This window comes from Harpia harpyja, chromosome 3 (assembly GCF_026419915.1).
Source record: "Harpia harpyja isolate bHarHar1 chromosome 3, bHarHar1 primary haplotype, whole genome shotgun sequence".
Taxonomy (NCBI): Eukaryota; Metazoa; Chordata; class Aves; order Accipitriformes; family Accipitridae; genus Harpia; species Harpia harpyja.
In genome coordinates, this window is record NC_068942.1 from 1,841,884 (window position 1) to 1,866,968 (window position 25,085).

Sequence of the window (25,085 nt, forward strand, 5' to 3'; positions counted from 1 at the left end):
ATCTTACTCACATATCATGAATACAGTCCAAACTCAAATGATGACAAAGCTGATTTTACAGAAATTTCAGGCTCAGCATAACCCTTTCTACACTGAACAAAAATAGACGGTGAAAAGCTTATATTACATGTCTACAGCAATGCCTATTCTTTTATTAGGTAACTTCAAGAGGAAAGATATTCCTGATGGGCAAACAATGCATTTAAGTAAGAGTCCTGTTAAAAATTTGCCATCCTCCAAATTTAGCCAATGTCAGCACCTGATAATTATATGAAGAAGAGAACAAAATACATAAAAATATACTGTACTTTTTGCTGTTAGTCCTACTGATCTGGATTTTTTCATTTATATTGGCATATTTCTGGATATTTGCTTTGCCTGTTTAGGCTTGCTGCCAGGGAGTTTGGGGGATGCTACTGGGAGTTTGTAATGAGGGTGGGTATGCTCCAGCAAGGCCACAAAAACCCCCAAACAAACAAACACACAAAACCAACAAAGAAAACAGGAACAGACTGAACTCCTGAATGTGGGTACCCACACCACTGCAACTGCCCCCCCGCTCCCAAGACCTCTAGAAATGCTTCCAGCTCCTGCTGCCCGCTCTGCCGCCTGGCACTGCAGGACAGCTGCCTCCTGTCATGGCACATTCAGAGCAGCAGAAGAGGAAGATGTTCAAAGTGTGAGGATAAACAAAGGGGAAGGGAACTTATTTTTGAGGGGAACATTAAAAATAAATAAATATATGAGTAGAGCATCCTAAGTCCTCTAAAGACTTTGATAAATTTATGAAATTATTTTGATTTTTTCTCCTCTTTTTTCCCGCCCTTCTCAGGCATGAAGGATAATATACCTTACTACTTGCAGTTTAAGTAGTTTACATTCTCATGAGACAACAAGAGGACCTGCCTGAGGCACTCAGGGGTAAGCACCCAGAAATCCTGTTTGCTGGCTCTAAAGCATCAACAATCAGTCCTCCGATTGGGCGCATTACTTTACAAAACTGCACATGAACAACAGCACATCCAACAGCACTAGCAATACAGAATCCAATGAAATATCCTGATTATTTTTAGAACATTCAATGGACTTGACAGCTTGTCTCTGGCCATCTGTGCCCACTGCAGGTCCTGGAAAGACACACAGAGAAACAAAAATGTTCGAGATCATGCAATTCTCTAGATATATTTTCATGACCCTGTAGAGTCAATATCTCTCAACCTTACATGAGGTAGGAAAATGCTGTAATTCTCTACTTTGCAAATGGGGAACTGAAGTACATGAAGTACCTCCACACGCTCAAATGAGAGTGGGAAAGCAACGTGTACAAGTATCCTCCCACCAGCTTTAATCCAACCAGCCTCAAGGACCAGCAGCAATGACAACAACGGAGGAGACTACTTTGACAAGGAGCCAGTTACTGTTTTCTGTATAAAATTTAAACTGACAAACTTAGGGGACCGATAGCAAAGTCTCACCTTTATTTGGCTCTGCGAGCATATGCATAGAAATTAAAGCTCAGATCCACAAAAGGAAATAAAAAGCCTAACTCCTCTGAGGATCTAGGTTTAAATGGCTCTCTCAGCTCCTTCAGGAAATATGTAAAAATGCAAAGAATTGACTTCAGGGAAACCAAGTCAAGGGTAGTATCCTGTACCTTAGCAGGGGCCCCACAAAGCAAGCAATGGTGGCAGCGATCATACTGTGAAAAAGCAGAGAAGGTGAGAGGCCTAAGCACAAATTTTCCATGGTTGGGAAGACAGAGCAGATTAAGGCAGAAGACTCCCAGTGAGACAGCCAAGCAGACACGGTCACGCCAAGGATGTAAGAGGGAGACCCCACTGTGCCAAGGGAGCAGGATGCTGCCCAGACACACCACATAGCTCTCACGAGCTCTCTGGCGCAGTATCCCACACAACGTTAGGGGTTTTTTTTGTTTCTCTATTTTACCTCTGCCCCGAGACTACAGATAAACAGTTCACACACCTGCTCATACCACTGCACGCTTCCTTACTATCATCTGCTGTAATATGAACATTCAAATGTTGCCACAGGTCATTTTCAGACATGAAGCATTACTAACGATTCTGCTTAGATCTGCAACTCTGCAGCAGAGTGTTGTCTTACGAATAACAAGTCTTCTGGGTACATATGCCAATTCTGACCCCTAAAATAATGCACCATGAGAGATGGGAAAGATTGCACCAACAAGTCAATATCAAGACCAAAAAAAGGAAAGATACGTATGTAATGCTTCAAGAACAAAACTGTCTATCAAGCTGGCAGAATAAGAAATTGTAGAACAAATCACAGACAGAGAGGAAGTATTTTCAGTGCATTATATCTGAAACTGAACCCTTGGGGGTTGCTATCTGTGCCTCTGGTGAGACCAAAGCCGTTTCCAGGGCACTGTGCAGATGCAAATACATACAAACACACAGCAACAAGGTTGCAGCATAGAGTCACACACAACACCTTTAAGCATAAGGCAACAGAAACAGGTTAATACAGAAGAAGAGACACATAATTTGCTACTGGGTCATATAAATGCATATCATCAGGCTTCACCAGCCAAAGCACTAATATCAACTGTAGCATTCATTCCAACAGACATCCCATTTTTAAAAACATGAAAGTGAAAGCACCTTAGCACCTTATGAGAAATGCTGAACTTTGCAGCATTTCATTAATGCCTTACTGACTGGACTAACCAGCTTGAGTTTTACTGCTTTTATATTCTGCTAGTGTATTTCATTCCATGTAATAGTGTGGTGGTGCAGCCTCCCTGGGCCACTCTGAGATCGCAGGATAAGCCCTGCATGGTTTGGGAAACCCTCCCACTGTGCTGTTATCTCAGTGGCAAGTGCAGCAGCCTGGGGCTGGGGTGGCCAGGCAGCCCCTGGCCACACCTGGGCCATCTGCTGCCTGAATTGTGTATCAGAATGACTCAGCACAAATTGTGGACAGAATGTAAAATAATGACCAAAGCCAATCATCTTGAGACCTTAAAAACAGCGATCCAAGGTGAGACCTTCAGAGCTCTCCGGGACCGCGGCGGGCTGTGTGACCCAGTGTCTCCCCCTGAGCTGGGACGCCTATCGGGGTAGGTTTCGTGAGGATTGAAAGATCATCCGTCAACGATTTCATGAGGACTTAAAGACCTGATTCTGTGAGGTTCACTGACCGTCTGTTGATGAATGCCGGCACATAAAAGTCAGTAATTCACGAAACTCACAAAAGGGAAACTTTAATCATAGGTTAACCTCGGGGGGTGGGGGTAAAATTTGGTTCAGAACTGTTGTATCTGTGCGTGTGCATTTGCAGTTTGGTTCGGAACTATTTTGCATGTCTGCGTGTGGTTTGGAACTGTTTTCTCCATCTGTGCATGTGTGTGATTTGATTTAACCTCCCATCTCTGTGCAACCCTGCTGTAAGTTTCAGGCAATCCTTGCCATTTTTGAATCTTTAACTAAGTCGCAAATTTGACTGTAACAAATTCCATCAAATCACTCTGTTAAATTGGCTGATGATTAAGTACTATTAAAATTATACAACCTAATCTTGTGATCTCTCTCAAAAATATTAATAAATCCTAAATTGCTGCTAAACCAAAGCCATGTAACAAAATCTCATTCACGACAAATAATAAAGATAAAAGTTTCGGAATAAACACTACAGCATCTCAAGATGAACGGTAACAAATGCACAGCCAGCAAAGAGAAGAGTAAGCGACAACTTTTTTTAGTCTTTTCTTCAGGCAGATTGACCTAGGTAAAAGTGAGATTGGAAACTTTCAGGAAAGCACTAGCACAAGCCAATAAAACACAGCACAGACCAATTGCATTAAGTTAGATTCAGTAGAATGGACAAAAAATTGTTTATTCTAAAGCTATCAAGATAAATATGCACTTATTTTAATACAATTATATAGTTACATTATAATTACCATGTAAAGTGTAATGTTACTTCTAAAACATTAATAAGCTCTATAAAGAAATTCCAGTCCATTATACATAACTGAAGGGTGCTAAACTAACCTAGGAGAGCTTCTCTACCTTGGTGAAGTTGAGGCTGATGACTCAACCCTTGCTTAGGTGAATAACCCTTATTTATGCACACAACTCCACTGACCTTTAAAGTATTAAGCCTGTCACGTTTCTTGTAACAAGGGTGCACTCTTAAAATCCCCGAATAATTAAAATGCAAAAATTAAGAGACTGAAAATAAATTTGTATGCAGAAGCAGCATCTGGACTTCTTGCTCAGATTAAACACAGACCAGTATCACAATTTCTCTATCTCCAAATGGAGAGAAGGAGAGAGATTTGATGTAGCTATTGCACCCTGTGGACTCTCAAGGACAGTGAAGATAAGATCTGGAGATAAGATAGGCAAAGGAAACAAACAGCCTTGCTCTTGAGGAACTGGTGCAATGTTTAGGAGGTTATTATCCCCACCACAGAGGTGTAGTAAGCTAACAGTCCAAGCATTTTCATTCCCTACTAATGCAGTAAGAATAGGCTAAGCTTAGAGCACCTTCAACTCACCAACTGCATCTGCAACAGCCTATCCACATGAACAAAGTTCAAATAAAATAAATGAGAATCAATGTAACAGAAACATTTCTGATTCAGGAACAGAATAACAACAACAAAACTTGATTCAGCTCCAATGGACATCCCAGATGAATTATGCCTACCTTGCTTGGGAAAAGACTTTTGCTGACTAACTCGGGCTGTCGTGTTTCACACGAAATAAGGGGAAGCAAAAAAGCTACCAGAAATTCCATATCACCAGTGAGGGTTGTCAAGGAAAAACATCCAGATTTAATCTTCCCTCATTGGCAGCTGAATATCACCAGATGCATTTTCCATAGGGAACAATGTATTTCACTGTGTAACTCAGCTGCAGTTACTAGACAGAAACTGGTTACAAAACACATTGTAAACTATTAACAGGTAGAGTGCTATGCCACACCAAATGTAAAAGTGCAGTGCTGTTTGAAATCAGGCCACTTGGGAAGACATTCATGTTTAAGTCAACAAGAATATTGCTGCAGAAGTTTTAAAATAATTAACACCTTCATTTTCTTGTATGCCCTGTTTCAACCCACCCCAGTTGTTAAAATTAAGCATCAAGCCCAAGCCTTCCAGACTCTGCAGCCTTTCACACTCACATTGTACAGGTATATGCAGTATGCAGAGTTTACACGCCAAATCTTGCATCTTCATGGATTGTTGACTGAAAACAGGCGTCTCTGCCTACCAAATACCGTAACAAAAGGTACAAGGCAGCAAAAAACCATCAGCATTTGGATGAACAAAATGAACTCTGTAGCCACTGAAATACAGAAAACCTCATACATGTAAACAACTGAAACACCCAAGAATTTGCAGGGTGCTGGTTCCAGTTAATTGAGATTCCAGTAAATTTTAGCTATTTTTATTTAAAAAGCTAAGCCTTTCAAACATTCCTCGTCAAGAATATTGCTTTCATTTTACAGGTGAGAGACTGAGATCCCTAAGAACCTTGTGGTCATTCTGCAAAGTTACTACAAAACCACAGATCTTACAACTGCAAGGCCCTGGGACACCTGCTGAATGAAATCAAGTCTGTGCTTACGCCACATACTAAGGCATTTCCATCACAGTTTATGTTGCATTTCTGAGTCAGATCCTAAATTCGTGTACAGCATCATAGTTCCACCACCACAGAACAAGAGGAGGATGCAGTTCACCGCATCCAGAGAGGGTAAGACAGATGTCACTGTTCTCTTACCTCTCCCTGGAGCATACGGGCATACACACATTCTATGTATGTGCTTTGCAGCATTCAACTAAAACACCAAGTACTTGCAGTTTTCTAAAAAATAAAAATGGATGAACATTCAACACATCAACTAGCATTTAGACAATACCCTTAGCACTACCTTGCTGATTTGGCAGTTGACACCAGCACGTTCCTTGGCCGTAACAACTGCTAGTTTCATGATCTGTTTAGAAGCATTTCAAAGAAAGCCTGCACATCTGTTTTGACAAGGTCAAAACATATGCATACAGATAACCACATCACTCCCAGAGCCAAAGAGTTACGGGTTCTCTACCAGGTTTTTATGGGACATGACCAAGTCCTCCTTAGATTCCCCTCTCTGAACCAAGCAAAGGGACAGAAGCAGCAAACAGAAAGTCACTCCATCCTCACCAGTCCTACGCAGCAGTGTGTTACGAGAGCAAGTCAGGTAGCAAACAAAATCATCTGACTGCCTGGTGCCACCTCCATGCCAGGTGAGCAACCAGAAGAACTGCCCTACGTCCCATATACAGAATGCTGCTAAGGGCCATTGGATCCACAGAGTCACATATCCCAGGCCTGGCCATACATCAGAGTTGCCTCTGTGAATTAGCTTACGCGGGGCTCGAGCAGGATTTGCACTGGCGAAACAGCAGCACTACTGCAGATAGATGCACGGCAAACGTCCTTTGGCGATCAAGGGGACCTTGGTCAGCCAAAGTGCCAAGCCAAAGAAACTGGGCTTTCGCTCGCCTCTCAGGCTGTTAAAATACTTCCATGCAGCAAGCAGCTGCCAGTTTGCAGTATTATGGCCCTTTGCCTTTCTCCCTCTCACCTACTTCAGCTGTTTGCTACCACTCCTCCACCCAAAATTACCACACAAATTACCTGCAGCAGAGTCAGCAGAAGCAGCTCTGTATCTGCAGTTCAGTTTGTATCCTGCCATGTCAGCTCACACCCACTTCCAGCGGGCTTTGCTGCACACAGCTGAACTGCAAGCACACCCTTACTTCTGCCACAGAAGGCAGACCTGCAGCAGAAAGCTTGGGCAGATAACCGTCAACGTTAACTCCTACAGCAGCGACTTTGTTTGGTGGGCCTCAGCAACCGCACACTTTGAAAGACGAGTGCTGCTGAGACCTATGGCCAGCATTCATGAGATGAGAGACTATGAAAAATGAATGCATGTTCTCCGCTTCACAGCAAACTGGCACTCTCGCTTCCCAGCTCTTTTCTCACCAACCCAATAAAGGCATTTATACCAACAGTAAATAAAGCAGAGGCAGAGCACGAAGAGACAGGTGTTCAAAGAGCCACTTAAACCACAAAGATGCAGCTTGATGCTTGGCACAAATACCTGCACCGTAAATCACAGGTACCATAAATCACCTCCTACTTACAATTAGTTTAGGTCCCAAAATGATTAAGTGTAAAGTTACGTTTATATTTGTAAATATTCCCATTGTACTCAATGAGACTTGGTTAACATGTTCTCAATGCTTTACAGAATAAGGCCAGGCAACAGGGAAGTGTTAAAATATGAAAAAAAAACATCAATCTAACAGGAAGTATTAGAACTGGTCACTATTTTTTAGGTCAAGTACATTTCCAACAATATTCATAATCATGCTGTGAAAATTACTGGAAACTTTTCTTTAGAAAGTACCCATCATTTTCAAATTTTTAGAAAAAGACCCTGAAACTAACAGCCCACTGACACTACACTGTGAAAGATTAACATTTAAATACTTCTTCACTTCAAAAAGCAACTCAAGATGCAATAGCTACTTGAAGGAAAAATTATAATTTTTAAGTTTCAGGTCAACATCCCTTTTTTCAATCAACCCTGACTCATGCAAATTCAAGGCCATGGCTTTTTTTCTGTCACCTACCTCCCAGCTGAGAACCAAAGGAGCTGAGAAGTGGGGGTAGAAAGGAGTCTCGCAGTAATGCAATGCAAATGTTTTCCCATCTGAAACACCGTTAACAGAACCAAAATGCCAGGTTTCCATAGCAACCTTAACTGTCACATTGCATACACTGTACATTAAGTAACATAGTGAAGTTTAATTGTAACAGAAAATCCTGTACGTTTGTGATGTATAAGATTAACACTAGAAACCTTCATTGTTTATTTTTCAACTCCTTAACCTGCAACATTTATTGCATTACAGTCTGTTGAGAGTGACCTTGTGTTACACCACAGCTTCACAGGTGCTCAGATGTTGGCAGCGTTAGATGCATTAAAACTACAACAATTGACAGTAAATCGTACCCTCTACCCACTGCATAGTCTGAAGCCCATTTTAAAAGCAGCAATGTTTCTAATTATTTCCTTGCAAAATTCCTTTAGGTATTGTGTAACTGAGAATGATTAGTTGTGTTACTCTTCTGAAACATCCTTAAAACCTTTATTATCCTACCATTTTCATTCCTCCATCTCCGGATTCCTGTACAACACTACACCTGGTTTCTGTCCTTGTATCAAGTCACCTTGCACTATACACAAAGCAAAAACTCCCCTCTCAAACTGAATTCCCCTTGCTATATACCATAGCACAGTTACATTTACCTACCAAATTAGCGAGTCTCTCTGAATAGCTGCTTGCTTCTTTCCAGAAACAGAAAAATAAGTTTTCTCTACTTTTCTGTATTCTAACCATCTGTGCACAGCTAAGTGTCTGCTCAAAATTATTCAGGTAAATAGAAGTTAGCAACCTATTTCTCTGTATGCAGAAAAGACGTAACAACAGAATGGTTCATACAAAACAGCTATATGCTATCCTTTTTTCAGCATATCTAATCTGGACTTTATTTGTTCAACTCTGCATGTGTTCAGTCAGTGAGATGGTTCAGGGCTTAGTTAAAAAAAACAACAAAAAGTTAAAAATACACTTTATTAAAGTTGAGCACTGTTGCATAAAAAACAGAAGTGTAGAAATTTTCTGGTAAAAACCCAGCAGTATATATTTTACTTCCAGATTACTCAAGTGTTTTAAACATTATTATTGAATCTAGGTGCTCTTGTTGAAGAAAACAGGCTGATTTTGAAACTAAAATTAAAACATCTTACACTGACAGTATCGACAAAGTAACTCAGCATTTCTGAAGCTAGATATTTCTTTTTGCTGAGAAAAAAAAAACCCAAACCAAACAAAAATCTTCACAAAATTTGACGTAATTTTACAAATAGCTTCAATTCCTCCAGTGCTGCATTTTCATGGAAGCCATCTCAGCCACATCACCAGGTACCACAACATCGCTGAGCTCCCTACTCATGTACCAGGTGCATTCAGAGGGACTACTCACTCACCCAAGTCATGCTTGTAATACCTAAGCACACATTTGCAGAATTGGGGCCCAAAGATGAAGGCTGCTAACTTTCCATTCACCACAAGTTACGCCCAACATAGCTGGTAATGGCAAGTGTTTCAGATTGCCCAACACATTTCAAACAAAACCTTGTCTTCACTTGTTTATAGCTACATCAAAGTATTTGCTTGCCCTTGCTCAAGTTGAAGCCAGCCAAAACAGTTAATGTATTAATAAGTTTTGGGGGGTTTTTTGGTTCATGTTAAAGCCTCTTTTTTTGAGGGGCTCTAGTGCTTCCAGTTTTGGCATTAAAACTCAAAATTTGGCAGAGTGCAACTCAGACCTTTTCACAGTTGCTCTGAAAATCTGTCCAAACTGGGTAGAGACCTATACCTTTAAAAAAAAACAGGAAAAGCAGCTTACACCTACCCCATATGGGTACATTAGTGATTTGTAGTTAAAAAGGACTGACACATTACCTGTGGGAAGTGTATTACCCCAGAGCTAGATTCATGTTCCTACCAATAACTATTACGAGACCTAGGATTAAAATGCACACTTCCAATTTGAACACATGGCCGGGCTAACCTAATGAAGACGTAATATCTGGCACTAGGTTCCACAGGTCAAAATTGCTTTTCTGAGCTATCTGCTTGCTGGACTCAGTGAAGTAGAAAGAAAAAAAAACAGTGAAGAGAAGCAGGAAGAAAGATATGTTTCAAGGCCAGATAAAGTAAATTCCAATTTATAACAGAGTATGCTGTCATCCTAGAGCCTTTCAGTGAGAAAATAATCATCCATAGCTCTTTCATCACAGAATTCACAACAAATAGTATGTGGGATGAAGAAGGAATCAAAACTTAAACAGTTACAAAACACAGTACCAGGTAAAACTTTTATTTTAAATGCAATATAATGCTGACTGCAAAGCAGTTAAGAGTTAAAAACTGTACTCAGTACTGAAGTACAAGACAGGATGTCCTGATTTCAGTGACATCCATGGAAGTTTGATTGTTTACAAAGTTTCTAGATACTGGGGAAAAAAAACCAACAACAAAAAAACACAGCCAGAAGAGAGGCTTTTAAAGGCCTGTTACCATTTACTGAGGGATGACAATAATTTTGCCCAAGAAATAAATTTTATAACTTGAAGCCCTTACATCCCAAATCCTACATTGGTCCAAGTGACAAAATGAACACATTACAGTTACCAGGTACAAAGAAATACACATTTCCTCAGAAGCACCTTAAAATTAGGTTTGGTGCTACAGGTAGCCCCTACAGCTCCACCAGCTTTCCTTTTGCAAACCTCCTTGGCTTTCCACTGGCATTTGCACAGACTGCCCAGGGCACTCATCAATCGCAGCTCGTTCATAGTGTAGCAGGGCCCCATTCTGCGAAGAGCAGCGTGCCCCTGCTACCAGGTCTGGGTCTGCATTTCCTTCCCAGGAGGAAAACAAGGAAGGGAACGCACCTTCCTTGCTCTTCTCACAAGCTTAATCCAAAGCACGCTCACAGTTCAGCAGAAGGGCTAGGAACCGCTCTCCTGGGCGCAGTGTTTTTTCCACAGCTCACCATCTGTGGAGCCCACGAGAATTCTCCAACACATGCCACTGCCTAAGGTCTGGTTGTTTCCTGGGGTTTATGTTACTTGCTCTTCCCACCCTCCCTGTAGAAGATTCTGGATTTCTTGTATTTGCTGTACCATTTTGGTCTCAAGATCAGTATCCAGTCCCCTTCCCGTAAAACCTGCCTGTTACTTGCCAAGCTCAGCCTGGGACTGGGAACTACCAGAGCAGGGCTCAGGAAAGGACACAACTAGTTGACAAAACACTGAAACTTACTACTTACACAATAGGGTCAAGTGCACAGTGTCAACAGAGCAGGAGAAAAGAAAACTAATCTCCAGCTGCTTAATCTCTTTTCATGACAACCGATGTGTTACTTGTACTAACAGAACTAATGCATTACAAAGGGAAATCCAATTTTCAAAACAAATAACCCACTTAAAAATTTAACCACTGAGTGATCAGTTAGCAGCAGGGCTCAATTTTAAGGAATCCAGAATTCCTGTATATAAGCAAACAAACGTGCCCTAATGAGCAACCACATTGGCAGTAGGCCAACACAGGAGATCTTACTTTCCATCCTGTAAGCATGACTGTAGCAGGACACAAATTTATATGCCACCACGAGTTCCTGCCTAGCCTCTGTACAGTGATGAGATGATGCCAGCCACCTCCCACCACCTACTCGCCCCTGACAACAAGGCATACCTAACCAACACAGCTCAGTACCATACACTAAAAAAACAAAAAAACCCAAACCACGAAACCAAAAAACCAAATTACTTGTAAATCAAATGAAATTTCTTCAGCTGATACCTAAGCACAAGGACTGGGTAACCACACTGTCAGAAAGCCACCCGTCATTCTTCTGTGGTTCCGAATTCATCTCCTAACTGCTCTGATGACTACTCAGACTGCTTGCTACTTGAGCCCACAGATCTGGGCAGCAAGGGGACTTTCATGTCCATCAGCTGTTGCACAGTTGTAATTATTTGGGCCATATCTGCACAAGTGACTGGCTTACAGCAGGCAAAGTCAATGTTTCACCACATACCTGGACACGTTTCAGCACACTGTTCTGTAACAAAGTAAGAGTCAAAGTTGTATCTCCTGGGTTCTCCACCCATTGTTACCAGGATGTCACCGCTTGCACCACGCATCTACCGGGCAACACCGGCATTTCAGAAGCTTTTGGAGCTGGGACAGATGGAACTGCCTGGATTTTATGTCATGAGTTATCATAGCTGCTACCTTTAGCCATCAGTCTTCACCAGCTTCACTGCAGAAGGTTTGATCAGCAACCGGGATGGAAAAAAAGGGAGTACAAAAAGTCAAACATTGCTTATATATTGTAAGTGATGAGTTTCTTTTTAATATATATTCTAAATATCATACAAATAATCTTAATGTGTAAAATTACTTTATTATACTCTTCAATGCTCCTTTGAATTATCTGAACCTTTGTGAGAAAGCATGAAGGAAAAAACCAAGCCACTCTCTGGCCTACAAATCTTTGCTGAGCTTGTTACAGCTACGAAAACCTGCATACAGTATTACGCCCAGCTTTATCAGAAGTGCCCAGGTCTCTGGCATCAGTACAGCTACTTAAAAAGCATTATAAAATGCTACTTCTTAAGTTGATGGTAAAATAAAGCCCTTGCCACCAGACTGGGGCATTACTTGACCATGAGACCGTTAACTACAGCAATAGACTAGTGCTACCTACTACATTATTTGTGCACAGTGACTACTGACACAGCATGCAAGCACTGCTGAGCCACTGACAATACCGAGTTGTTCCTTGTAGCATCCCCTCCAAGTAACAACCTGGGCAGATCCCAATTAGCTTCTGCAATCACAGCATCATCCGACCTGGCAGGAAGCCATCCACACCTCTTCCCCTCAGAGGGAAGGAAGGTGGCAGTGAAGGTTCATAAATATTCATACTTCTATCTGCTGCATTAGCTTAGAGTATTTAAAAAGAAAACAAACCAGAAAATAAGACAGATGGCATGTGGGACAGCACGCAGAAAAAAAAAACAGACAAGGAGTAGCAGCAGATAGAGAGAGCACTGTTAGAAAAGGTTAAATTTACTTGAAAAATGAGTCAGGGAATAAATTACCTTTTCTTAAGATAAGGCTGAGTTCAAGGAAGCAGTAGCTCTCACTGTGAACTTCTGTAAAACAAAGCTGTCATTTCCTCTAACTGTTGCACTGGGACAGCTCTTTGTCTGCCCGGGGAGTCTTCGATTTTAGGGAAATGTCTCTCAGATATCTACGGAAACACTACGGGAAGATCCCAAAATCAGTCACTAGTGGGTGAGACCACTGTAAGAAAATTTCCTTTCTAGAAATTCGTAGCTATTAATAAAAGGCTTTTAAATCCTGCTAAGTGAACACAGAATGAAACATAAACAATCCTAATTTGACACTGTAACCAAAAGGTAAACGCAAATCTTGCCTGTATGAACAGGTATAACTTCCCTGCTCAGCTTGGATGTTTTCTGTTCCTCTAAACCAGGTTGATATCACCATTACTTAAATATGATGGGTAGTCATACAACCTGCATTTCAAAAAGGATGTTGAAAAACAAACCTGTAAAGCATACATAGTAGCCATAAGAAAGGCAATAAAAGGAAAAAAGTGGCACCTCAGTGGGATCTACGTGTAGCATACCAGAGGAGGCCTAATGCTTAATTACAAGGCGTGAGTACTACAGGGGACAGTATAACTGAGAGCAGGAACAGCTGCATCTAGCTGACAAGGCCATAGGACCATACAACACATGGAATTTGAGGCATGCAACTGAAAGCACAGCTCGCATCTTGAAAACAAGATAAATAACAATCAGAAAGACTTACTAAGATTACGATGAGTACTCTATCCACTGAGAGCTCAAGTCTAAGCCAGAAGTCTTCCTAAAGGATAAACTGTGGTTCCATGACAAATCATTACGTCTCAAATAAGTACACGTATGTCACTAGGATGCTATACGGTACTAAGCTGAAATACTGGTACTATTTCTCCAAGCTTGGTCAGAGACTGGGAGCAGCACAGGTGCGAGAGCAAAGCACTGCACCTGGAGTAACTCACCCTTCTTGGCACTTTCTACTACCTTCTGCATTGCAACCCATCAGGAAGTACTGACAGACCCCACGAAGCCTGCCTGCACCCTGCCCTTGCAGGCAAGCAGAGGAGAACCTGCAGATAAACAACCACAGCCCCCTGCCCCGCTGCAGCGTGCTGCCCTCCCCAAAACTGAACAAACAGTTCATAGCAGACACCTTACAGCAGCGGCACAGCCACTCACACCGCCTGATATTTTGATCAAGAACAAAGAAGGATAGCTTTCTGCCTACAATCAGAAGGGTTTGCAAAGAAAAGGAGGAAAAAAAGAATACTGCCATGTATGCGTTTAATGTATCGATCTGAAACATTACGTTTGTGGGGGGAATATAATCCCTCTAGCTTGCTGTGAATTTTGTCACTGCCTCACTGTTTCATGAATCCGGCTAGGGAAAAATGACATGGGAATAAGGAAACCAGTCAGATTTTTAAAAAAACATAATAAAATGTGAAAACTTGTTTCTCCTACCCTGCTTTTCTTCCTGGTCAAAGGAGGCCACCTAAGTGAGTGCTCTTAACACTGACTTCACTCCTCAACTGTAGTGTTACGTTTTCTCTTTTTGGGAAAGCAATCTTAACGCCCAGGACAAACTCACAGCAGCAGCAGCATGACTCGTGCATTTTCCTCCACAAGGGCACAGATCCCGAGGCCCAGCTCCCTCACAGCAGGGAGCGAGAAACCACCAACTTTGTGGCAGGCAGCCATCCCCACTGTCAATGACTACACCAGCGAGCAGATACCTCACTAAAACAAGAGCTGCGCCCATAAAGCCTTAGACTTTTTTGGCTTATTGATCACGAGGAATAAGAGAGTTGTCAGTCTGCTGCTTCTTGGGTGATGACACTAGATTCACCCTGCCAGTAGAGCCGAGGACTATGACTGCCTACTGCTGCGTCGGGCACCTGCTGAGACACAGAGGACACAACCCAGATGCCAGACAGGGAGTTTTACCATTTTTCTCGACATTGGTTATATTCCAGCTTTCCTTCAATGCCTACTGGAAAGCAAAGGGAAATTGAGTCCCTCCATCCCTCATTTCCATCATAATTATCATTTGTGAACATCTCCAGCTACCTGGAGCAGTAATTTCTTGTGTCAGATCATGCTGCAGAGGCTCACGCTAATTTCTCACCTTTGAAACACTTACCCAGATGGGTGACTGCAGGCAGCCACTCTGGCTGCAGCACCCATCTATAGGATTCTCACAATTTTGTTAATAACCTTTTTGAAGAAATGTTATTCTCCAACCCAAATCACTTCCCAATGACTTTACCTTTATTTGAATAGAGGAACTTATTCCCTAACACTGCAAGCTGTCCACTGAAGTGAGGACCCTAAGCTAGCCAAATATTTACTAGAGCCAATCCCCAGCCAACTGTACTCTTCTCTTTCAAAATCCTGGATACACAAAGCAAGAAAGCCATATTCCTATACAACAAGAGGACGACTGTTCCAATCAATTCTAAGTCACTTCAACTCCAAAGGGAATCACTTATCATTTTGGCAGTAGATGTGATGAATCCAAATGGGAGTGTGGCTGCTGGTGCAGTGAGAACAGGACACTGGGCAGAGGCAAGGAGCAAGACTGAGAGACTGTGTCCCACAACTGACTTAGACAAATCAGTATTTCTAGAAGCGTTGTTTTTCCTAACATAACACACAACAAGAAAAAAAGGTACTGAATTTAACTGAAGCATACAATTTCCTTCCAAGCCCAAGATTTTGATTTGTTATTAAAAAAAAAGAAAAAATTTGAAAAAAAAAAAAAAGCTGGGGGCAAAAGCCGTCAGACAACATTTTGTCTACAAGCAGTCCCAACAGCTTCAATACAACTCTTCCCAGGACCAACATTACCTGCCTGCTTAGATCCTTAAAATATTTTGTGTATATTTATGGACATCTTCCAGGTAAAAGAATGAAAGAGAAAGCAGACTAAAATGCACTAGGACTTATATATTTTTAACCATGACTTACATTTAAAGACATATATTTCTGATAAAGTAATTTTCGTTCAGAAAGTATATAGGCACGCATACTTTTCTTGGCATTTTCTACTGCCTTCTCCATTAATTTTCTGAAGTCTGCGTGTGTATACATACACCTCCAAAAGAACAATATTAGCAAAACATGATTTCCACACTATGTAAACACTTGCTGATTCAATATGCTGGGAGAGTTCATCAATATGCATTGTAAGTATCCAAACACAGGCCCTTAGTCTGGGTCACAGGATTTGAGGCAAACCATAATCAACTAATGGGCACCTACCCATCTTAAAAGTCCATCATTACGCATGAATACAAGAAACGTATGACTGCTTAATGGGACAACAATAATTGTGGCGTGTAAAGTAAACACGTGGTAAAAGCCTGTTACCAAGTCTAAGCGTTCATCATCTTATTTCATCACCTAGAGGACAAACAGTTACTGCATCCTTTAGCACTGTAATATTGCACGCGCATCACCAACACGCAGGTAAGCCCCTGCAGCCGAAAAACAACTCCGAAGTAGCGTATGACGAGGCACGGAGAGAAAAGTCCGTTGCCCAGATTAGAGAGACAAAAATCAGTTACTAACACACCTCTGGCCCCCGGCAGCGCTTCTTAATCATGACAACCTGAAACTATAAATTAATAGAGAGAGAGACAGCCTGGAACATTCCAGTAAGTCATCCAAGATCTCGGGAGGGAGGAAATAAACGAGCTTTGGGGCCGTGAAAGCCAACAAAGCAATCCGCTCAGCTCCCTCGGCCGGTTCAAGGCGGCAGCAGAGGCGAAACCCGGGGCTCGCAGGCACCCTGAGCACGGCGGGCAGGTCGCCGCCGCCGCCGCCCCCCCCCGGCCACACACACGCCCCAGCAGAAACGCATCCCCAGCGCGGGGCCGCCCCTCACCTCCCCACGCCGGGCCGGCTGGCTCCGCACACGAACCGAGCAGGCAAACGGCCCCGCCGGCCCCCGCACCCCCCGCCCGGCAACAAGGCCGTGGCCGAGCAGACGCTCCCGCCGCCCCCCGCCCTCCCCTCGGCACGGCGTAAACAGGAAAATAAGGCGGCCTCCCCCGCGGCGCGCACCTGCAGGGCGGGCGGGCGGTGGCATGGCGGCCCCGCGGCACGGTACGGTGCCCAGGCCCCGCTACCGGGCGGCGGCGGGAGGCGGCTGCGGGAGCGCCGGCTGCAGCGCTCCCCGCTCGGCCGGAGCAGCGCCAGCCCCGCCGCTCTCCGCCCCGCCCCGCCGATCCCGCCTCCCGGCCGGCTGCGGGGCCGGGGGTCGGCGGGCTCTCGTCTGGCAGGGCGCAGCGCCCCGGCAGAGGGGCCCGGAGCGGAGCAGCGGGCCGGGAGGGGAGGGAAGGGAAGGGTGCGGTGCGCTTTTCCCCAGCCGCTTCACGGAACCCGGCACCCACCCACCCACCCCCCGCGGCGCGGCGCGGCGCGGCGCGGGCAAGCCCTGTGCTGGGGAAAGGGGTCTGTCTTGGGGGCCAAAAAAAAAAAAAAAGCCGAGCGTGGAGCGTTTGTTCATAAAGCCCAAGCGCCGGGCTCTGCCTCCGGAGAGGAGTTTTCTCAAGGGCAGTACTGAAACAAAACAGCCCGTTTTGGAAATGGAGGTTAGGCAAAGCCTTGAGATCCCTGGGAAACTGAAAACCTTGCAAACTTGGATCTGCTGCTGCCACGCTGCCAGCACGCAGGCTTCTTCGCCCAGCCCCCAAAACCTGCTACAGGTACCAGGAACTCCATTCCCTTACCCGAGATAACTCCAGGTAACCCTTCTAGACGTTTGCGGCTAGCCTAAACAAGATAGAGCTTCTTGTTCCCTCCTTCGGTCAGTAACCAGCTCTGAAAGAGCGGAAAGCTTAGGGAAAGGCCCACGGTATCGTAACACCATTAAACCCCCAATTCTGCAATTCAAAAGCCTGAAGATAGGCAGATACCTGCATAAACTAAAACGCAAAGCATATACGTACACGTACTAAAAGAATGTGCAAAAATAAAACAGCAAGTGGTGCGCAGGTGTCTCAACATCAGAACCATTTTTCTTAGTAGTTATAATGTTACACATCCAACAAGTTTTAACTAAGAAGGGTATCTGTCAACAGCCCATTTTTTAACCCAGCAGCTGCTTAAAGATCCATTTCAAAATCGTTTGTGTCAACTTCAGGACCGAATGCAACTCCAATATGGACATGCAGCCACCTCCCACCACTACCATTGCCCTACCCGTAGCATGTGCCTTCTACCACTCAGCGTCAGCATGGGGACAATAACCATCTCCACTACTCCACAAAACCTGCTGCTGTACTTCCAGCTAAAATTGAAGTTTGCATCGGTTTTGGTTGTTTGGGTTTTTTTTTTTCCTCCAAAACAGTTTATTTTACAAGGTGCAGATTTTTTTTAAAACATAGTCTCCTGCTTAGAGGATACATTTTGATGGCATACCGCAGTTACTACATCTTGTATCTGTATTATTACGCAGGCAACAGACAGGCAAACCCAAAGCTGGTTAAAATCTCCAAGACCTCACTGGCATGAGGATTCTCCAATGCAGCACAGAATGGGGCCCTGCTCTCAGTTACTCCTCCAGTACTGCTTAGGTAACAAAATGGGGGAAAAAAGAGGAAGAAAACTGCAGACCTAAATGAGTAGCGCTTACTTGACTTCTTTCGGATTTGCCAAGTTGCAGTAGAAGATATGCAGCCCTATCCATCCAAGTGTGGAAAACCCACTTAGCTCTCAGCTGAACTTGCACAACAATGACAGTGACTAACACATTATTTTAGCTCCAGGAAAAGTTGTCTCTGTCCTAATGTACCAGTTCACTGTCCGTCATTGTTCCAAGCACCTCTACTGCATTGTGTAGAAAGCTCTATGAGGACAATGCATAGATTCCATACAGCAGACAAAGAAACTACACGTTTCTGCGGTATTTACACTGCCCCAAGCATTTCAAATACATATTCTAGCCTACTGGCATGGGGAAGAAATCACTCAACCTCCTGTCAGAGCAGCAGAATAAGCAGGCTAGGGCTGGAACAGAAGCATCATACAAGTTCTGGTTATAGCACTGTGGGTTATTGCCTGGAGCTCAACCCACAGACTTCATGTCATTGGAAGAAACTGTGTGAGTGGGATCTAATGTACCATTTTTTTTTTACTGAGTTTGGAAGTAAGAGGTAATGCCTGACTATCTGTTAAAACGATTATATACACACACATCACCTTCGAAATAAAACCTTTGAAATAAAATTTAGTTTTGGTCTCTCTATAGCATAGCGGATAGAAGATGGTCTGAATGGTTTGCTCTTTCTCGTGGCAATAGGATCCATGGCAATTGATTTGAATACAAATGATCTAACATCATTTTATTAATTGTCTTTGTGATATCAATGTTTAGAATATCTGAGAAAATCTTAAATTCATGTCGCTCGTTCATTTCAGGATTGGGCACATTTGGTTTATCACTTATTGCACTATTTTGATGAAGATAAAATACAGGTTTGCTTTTTTAATCACTACCAAATTGTGAATTTTTACCCTTGAAAAAGATTACTCACACAAACTCACATGTATAATAACACATGGAAGACAGAATAGACTTGGGATACTTAAGTACAGTGTTTGAATAGGGGTTGATCTCCCACAATACGCACTTCAGTGAATATTAATAGAGCTGCATACATTACAGAGAAAAAAATTGTCAGAAGTACTGACAAGAAGTTTATGGCCTGCACTCAGATCAGCTGACACTAATATAAAAAAATACCGTGTTGCTCATGTGTGGTTCATGTAATTAATTTTTTTTTTTAACATCTGTAACTGTTAGCTTACAGCTCATTTATTTAAGAAAGACAACCTGCCATCATTACACTGATGAGCTTGAATACCATAACAGTCCAGTTTTGAAAAGGTATAAAATAAAGGTGACACCAATCTTTTCTTTTGCCATTAGCAGTCATCCTGTTTTTTCCCCAATTACTCTTACAATTATTCACCATGAAGTAGTCACAAAATAGGTTTCATATAGGCAGACTTTTACGCATAACTGAGGCTCTGCTTGATCCTACCATGCACTGGGGGTTGACTTCTGTAACAATACATTGCTATTTTTAGCCTAGTTTCTTCGGTTTATGTAATGATGAATTTTCTGAGTGTCCCCAACTAACCCTGTAACTTTGAATTGATTGTCTGGATATAACTCAATTTGACCGAGTTACTGAAAATTTCTACAAGTTTCAGAAAAATGACAGAGAAAGAGACCGCAGCTTGAAACTTTTATAAGAAGTTCTCCCCTAATAACTGATTCTGTGCACCCGTTTCTACTGTCTAGTAGAGCAAACCAGAAGTTGCTTCCAAAATGCTCTGCAGAAGAAAGACTGTAAAAGAAAAGGAATCTGCTGAGATACATGAGGAGATGATAAAAAAGTCATATTTGTTTCAGCTAAGATATTTTGTTGAGCTCAGTGGGCACCCCACCGCCATACCTTATCCCGAACCCCAGAACCACGTGCATTTTAGCACAGGCTAAGAGAAAAAAAGCTGACACAGGTTCTCCTGGACCAAATACGGTGCCAGGGGAAGAACGGAAGATCAAGGAAAACAATACAAGAACTTGTACAATTATTTATAAAAGTATTGCTGGTGAGTTACTCCCCCATTTTTCTTCAGGATCTTTAAAATATTTTCTGTAAATAGTGAATGCCTAGTCTGCACAGTATTAAGACATGACACTGCAAATTCTCACATACTGCCCTCTAGCCCTACTTAAATTAAAATACAAGAAGATAGAGCAAGTCATTGTACAGCTTGGAAGATGATCTTGGAGTATCAGAACTGCTGTAACATTTGGACAACGCCTTTTGAGACTTTCCTTAGATTCTTTCCATAAAAACACTATTATGGTGAAAGTAGATATAAGAAACATAAACCACAATGGTATTTTTCCCCCAGAAAATCATTATAATCTAACAGTTAAGTAATCATTCTGACCATACATGGAAATTAAACATAAACCAGCAAAAGACTGTGCATCATCTTTCCCTTCCCTCTCCTCTACACCTCCCTGAAACTGGGATGATGTAAATTTTAAAGCAGTCTAACTTAAAGAAGAAAAGTTAATGCCAAGACTTCCCAGATGAAATACACAGTTGAGGAAAGAGAGGAGTGATAAATGCAGACATTACACATAGTTATAAATAGCATTTACAGCTTCTGTGCAAATCAAGGATTTTCACTAGTGCTGAAGCATGTACCCCAGGTACTAAAGACAATTTGTACTTACCATTATACAGCAGAAGCATACCCAAATAATACACTTTCAGTAAATTAGCACATTACTTTGATGTTATTCTTAGTTGTTTTCACATAGTAAACCTACTGTCACACATCAATTAACATGGCAAATTAAAGTAATAATAAAACGTAATATATTCATATGGAACAGACAAGTTAATTGCATGCTGCTTTACAGCTTGCATTTAAAGTAATCGCTCTGATTTTTCAGGTTCCAAAATTCAGCTTTGCATACCAAACTCTGAAAGCTGGGGCACAGTACCTCTAGCATTGAATGTTACTCACTTGGTTTTACTGACACACTGCCGTTCCGTTGTGTTAAGTGAAAAGAAACATCGGCCTCTGACATTCCTTCCCTGGTGCTTTCAGGAGGATCATTCTTCTCCAACTAGCATAGCGGGGATGCAGGCACAGGCACTGGCTGCTTCTGCGCTGGCAGGAGGCTGAATCGCTGACAGTTTCACTGATGCGTTTCTCTATCAGATATAGGAAACCAGAGAAGAGGCATAATCTTTTGTCAGTGCACACGACTTGTACAGAAAAGAAAGCTATTTCTAAAAATAACTAGACAGCATACGACTCTCAGTGCTACTTTCCTGGTGGTCTAGTGGTCAACCCCCCGCACCCCACAACCTGGGTTCACATCCAGGAAAAGATTTCTTATTTCAGTGAAACTTCTCTAGTACATACATTAGAGTTTTCACTACTCTTACAGCTGTCATCAACGACCCTTTCACTGGGTAATAGAAATTTAGTATGATACATTACACATCTTGAAAATAACTTGCTAATTGTCAAGCATAGCGATAGGACAAGGGGTAATGGTTTTAAACTAAAAGGTAGATTTAGACTAGATATAACAAAGAATATTTTTACGATAAGGGTGGTGAAACACTGGCACAGGTTGCCCAAAGAGGTGGTAGATGCCCCATCCCTGGAAGTGTTCGAGGCCAGGTTGGACATGGCTCTGAGCAACCTGATCTAGTTGAAAATGTCCCTGCTCATGGCAGGGGGGTTGGACTAGATGACCTTTAAAGGTCCCTTCCAACCCAAACTATTCTATGATTATATGATAACAGAGCAGGAATTATTTTTTTCTACATCTAACATTTTCCTAAGACGTGGACGAAACACGTTTGCCCACCCTGCCATCAGCCATGAGATCCCCTCTTTCATAGGGTCAGCTGCTTTTCTGAAATTGTCAGAGGGAATATTTTGTCTCTGTCATTCAGGCAGCTTAAGAATTGGGGGGCTCACCCCTGCATTCCTCTGAGGTGTCCCACAACAGAGGTACTCTAAGAACAAAGAGTGGCAACGACCCTTCTGTAACACACGTCTTCAACACTCCAAATGCAGCTGACGTGGACCTACCCTAGTTTTAACTTAGCTGTCTCAAGTGCTGCTAGCATCACAGCCATGGAAGCACAAAAGTCACGACCCCTCCAAAACCCACCTGAGAAGCATCCAGGGTGGGGAAGCCTATGCTTTTAACCACGGAGCTAGTGAAGCATACAAAATCCTTTAAAGCTAGCTCAGTTTCTGTGGTATAGAACCACCTTAATATTTGGTTGGTGCTCCTTGCAGGTTCTGGGGCCAAAATCATCCCTACGTTTGCACTGGCAAATTTTCCCTTGGCTCATAGTTACAGGAAACCAGGTCCCACTTTGCCGTGCTCTTCAACAAGGGGCACAGACTACCTGCTGGGACCAGGTGACCTCTCCCACCTAACCACGTCCCCCTCTCTGCAGTCACCTCAGGCCCTGGTGGTACCTCAGTTTGAGCTGTGCTCTGTCTCCAGTGCTCCATAGCTTTGTCTCCTCAGGGACTGAAATGCCCTCGTCTTACCAAAGAAGCTGCTATCACGAAACACATCAAGCGCAGTTCTTGCAGGATGTAAGGTATCTGACTGTATCTAATAGGGCCTGATGGGAACCTCACATTTTGTAAGTTATCTACATCATTGCATAGTAAAATTGCTCACATTGGACAAAAGAAAGCTCCATCACAATTGAGATACACATTTTGTTCAAGCCTGCTACCGTGAAAGGTTTGGCATGAAATGAACCATTGGCTGAACAGGGACTTTGGTGAGATGGAAACCAAACACCCAAACCTCCTCAGTACACCTCTGAAGAAAGAGGTTTGCTTTCAGACTCTAAAGCTTTTCAAGATAAGCTAAGGCATATTTGCATAGCCCACAAGCATGAAGTCTGAAGCTTATCTATCTTAACAGGGAAAAGGTTTCACATATAATGCATTTCAGAGGCAGAGGGTTTGAGAACTAGAGAATTTGCTTGTGTAGAGCAAACCCTCGTATTTTACGGCCACTGCTTAAACAGGGAAAATTACTTTGGCTATCACGGCTCACACATCTACTTTGCCGATGAAATCAACACGCCAGAGGAAAAAGCGCTTATGCAGATGTCATCTGCGTCCGCGGCAGAGTTCCCACTCCTCTCATAGAAACCTCACCAAACGAAGCAACGTTCCAGACTCCTCTGTCGGAGAAACCTCACCAAAAGGAGCAACGTTCCAGCTTCCTCTCTCAGAGAAACCTCACCAAAAGAAGCAAAGTTCCAGATTCCTGTCGATCCTGCAAGAGGGCCCTGGCAGCGCAAGGCCAGTCAGGCTTCCCTCTGGGGAGCCACGGGCTCCCACCTGAGGTAGGCCTTTCTGATCGCCTCTCCCCCGCAGACCAAACGTCGAAAACCGGCGAAGCTGTGCTCTTTTTGTTTCCACCGCCTGCCTGAAAAGCAGTTAAGACGGAGCGGGGGAAAGCACCACCAGCACGCTGCCACCGGCCGGGGTTTGCAGCGCAGAGCGCTCGGCTGACGAGGCCCTGCCCGCAGCCGCCGCGGCAACGGCCCGCAGGGAGACTATCCTGTAAGGAACAGCGGGAACAGGCAACACGAAACGAGCAAAAAACAACCCCGCTGCCGCCGAGGCCCCGGCCGCCCAGCTCTTGCCTGCCGCGCCGTGGGGGGCACGCCTGCTCCCACTCCTGCACCGCCGGACTGACGGCAGGGCCGGAGGCTCCGTCCCGCCGCCATCCCACCTCCCGCCCACGGCGAGGGCCCTCACCCGCCTCGCCTGAGGCGCCCTCCCTCCGCCCCACCCTGCCGGCGCCCTCCCCCCCTTTTCCGTGGGGTGGAATGGAACGTCCCTCCCTACACCCAGCTGCCTCCGGGACTTGGTACTGGCCGGGAGGTGGGAGCACGAAGAAGAGAAACTAGTAGGGCGGTGAGGCGCGGGGGCGTGGTTATGGGAGTTAGCTCTTGAGGAAGGAATGGGAAGGTGTTTATGCGGATCCCTGGTGGTCTAGTGGTTAGGATTCGGCGCTCTCACCGCCGCGGCCCGGGTTCGATTCCCGGTCAGGGAAAACAAGTTTTTTTTTTTTTTCTCCCTCCCTGATCCTTTTGCTTTTCAGGATTCTCTCCAAACTTCTCTTTCTGCTCTTACAATTCAGGGAGCAATCGGCCGACTGCTGCCCAGAAGCGAGTTTTAAGACGCAAGCGGTAGTTTGGAGGAGCCGCGCATGAAGGGAGCGTGCGAAGTCCCGCCGCCCTGTGCAGGGGCGGGCAGGCGGGGGAAGCGTGCCCGGGTGCAGCGTCTGTCTGGAAGTCTTCCCTTCCCAAAACCGCCCACGGACACCCCGTGCCCACCCACAGGGTTTCTAGGAGTCAGCGGAGGGCTGCCGAGCACTGTCTGCCTGAAAGTGCACTGGCAGGGGTGTTGCCCATCGCTTAGAAATACCATATTTTCCTTTTTTTTTTTTTTTTTGGCTGCTCTGACAGCTAAGGGTGTTCCCACCCCTTGCCCCCCCCCCCTCCCCAGATGAATGGTCACTCGGTGCTGTCATGAATCTTTGAGCCGTGGCACCAGGGTCCCCCGTAGCTGTCACTGGTGCGCACATACCTCTGCGAGGTATGTTTCTATATGTTTCCCCCAGAAAAGTTGGGACGCGTTCGTCCCCTGCATCTCCCTCCTGGCGGGAAGGGGGCTGCGATCCT

General features: G+C 43.9%; 1 protein-coding gene and 1 non-coding gene across 6 annotated transcripts in view; one reads left to right on the forward strand and one right to left on the reverse strand.

Moving 5' to 3' along the window:
* Window positions 1-21,551, reverse strand: part of NCOA7 (nuclear receptor coactivator 7) — a 98,665-nt gene extending 77,114 nt beyond the window's left edge. For 4 of the 5 annotated variants that reach the window (XM_052781154.1, XM_052781155.1, XM_052781152.1 and 1 more), the window contains exon 1: window positions 21,361-21,551. The gene's annotated coding sequence lies outside the window, so the exon portion shown is untranslated. Of the gene's footprint in view, window positions 1-16,866; window positions 16,983-21,360 lie in introns of those variants that run through there. The other variant, XM_052781153.1, reaches the window with a different exon arrangement.
* Window positions 21,552-24,382: 2,831 nt separating this feature from the next.
* On the forward strand, window positions 24,383-24,454 carry TRNAE-CUC (transfer RNA glutamic acid (anticodon CUC)). The gene has a single exon. It is a non-coding gene; the product is annotated as a tRNA-Glu (tRNA).
* The last annotated feature ends 631 nt before the right edge of the window (window positions 24,455-25,085 follow it).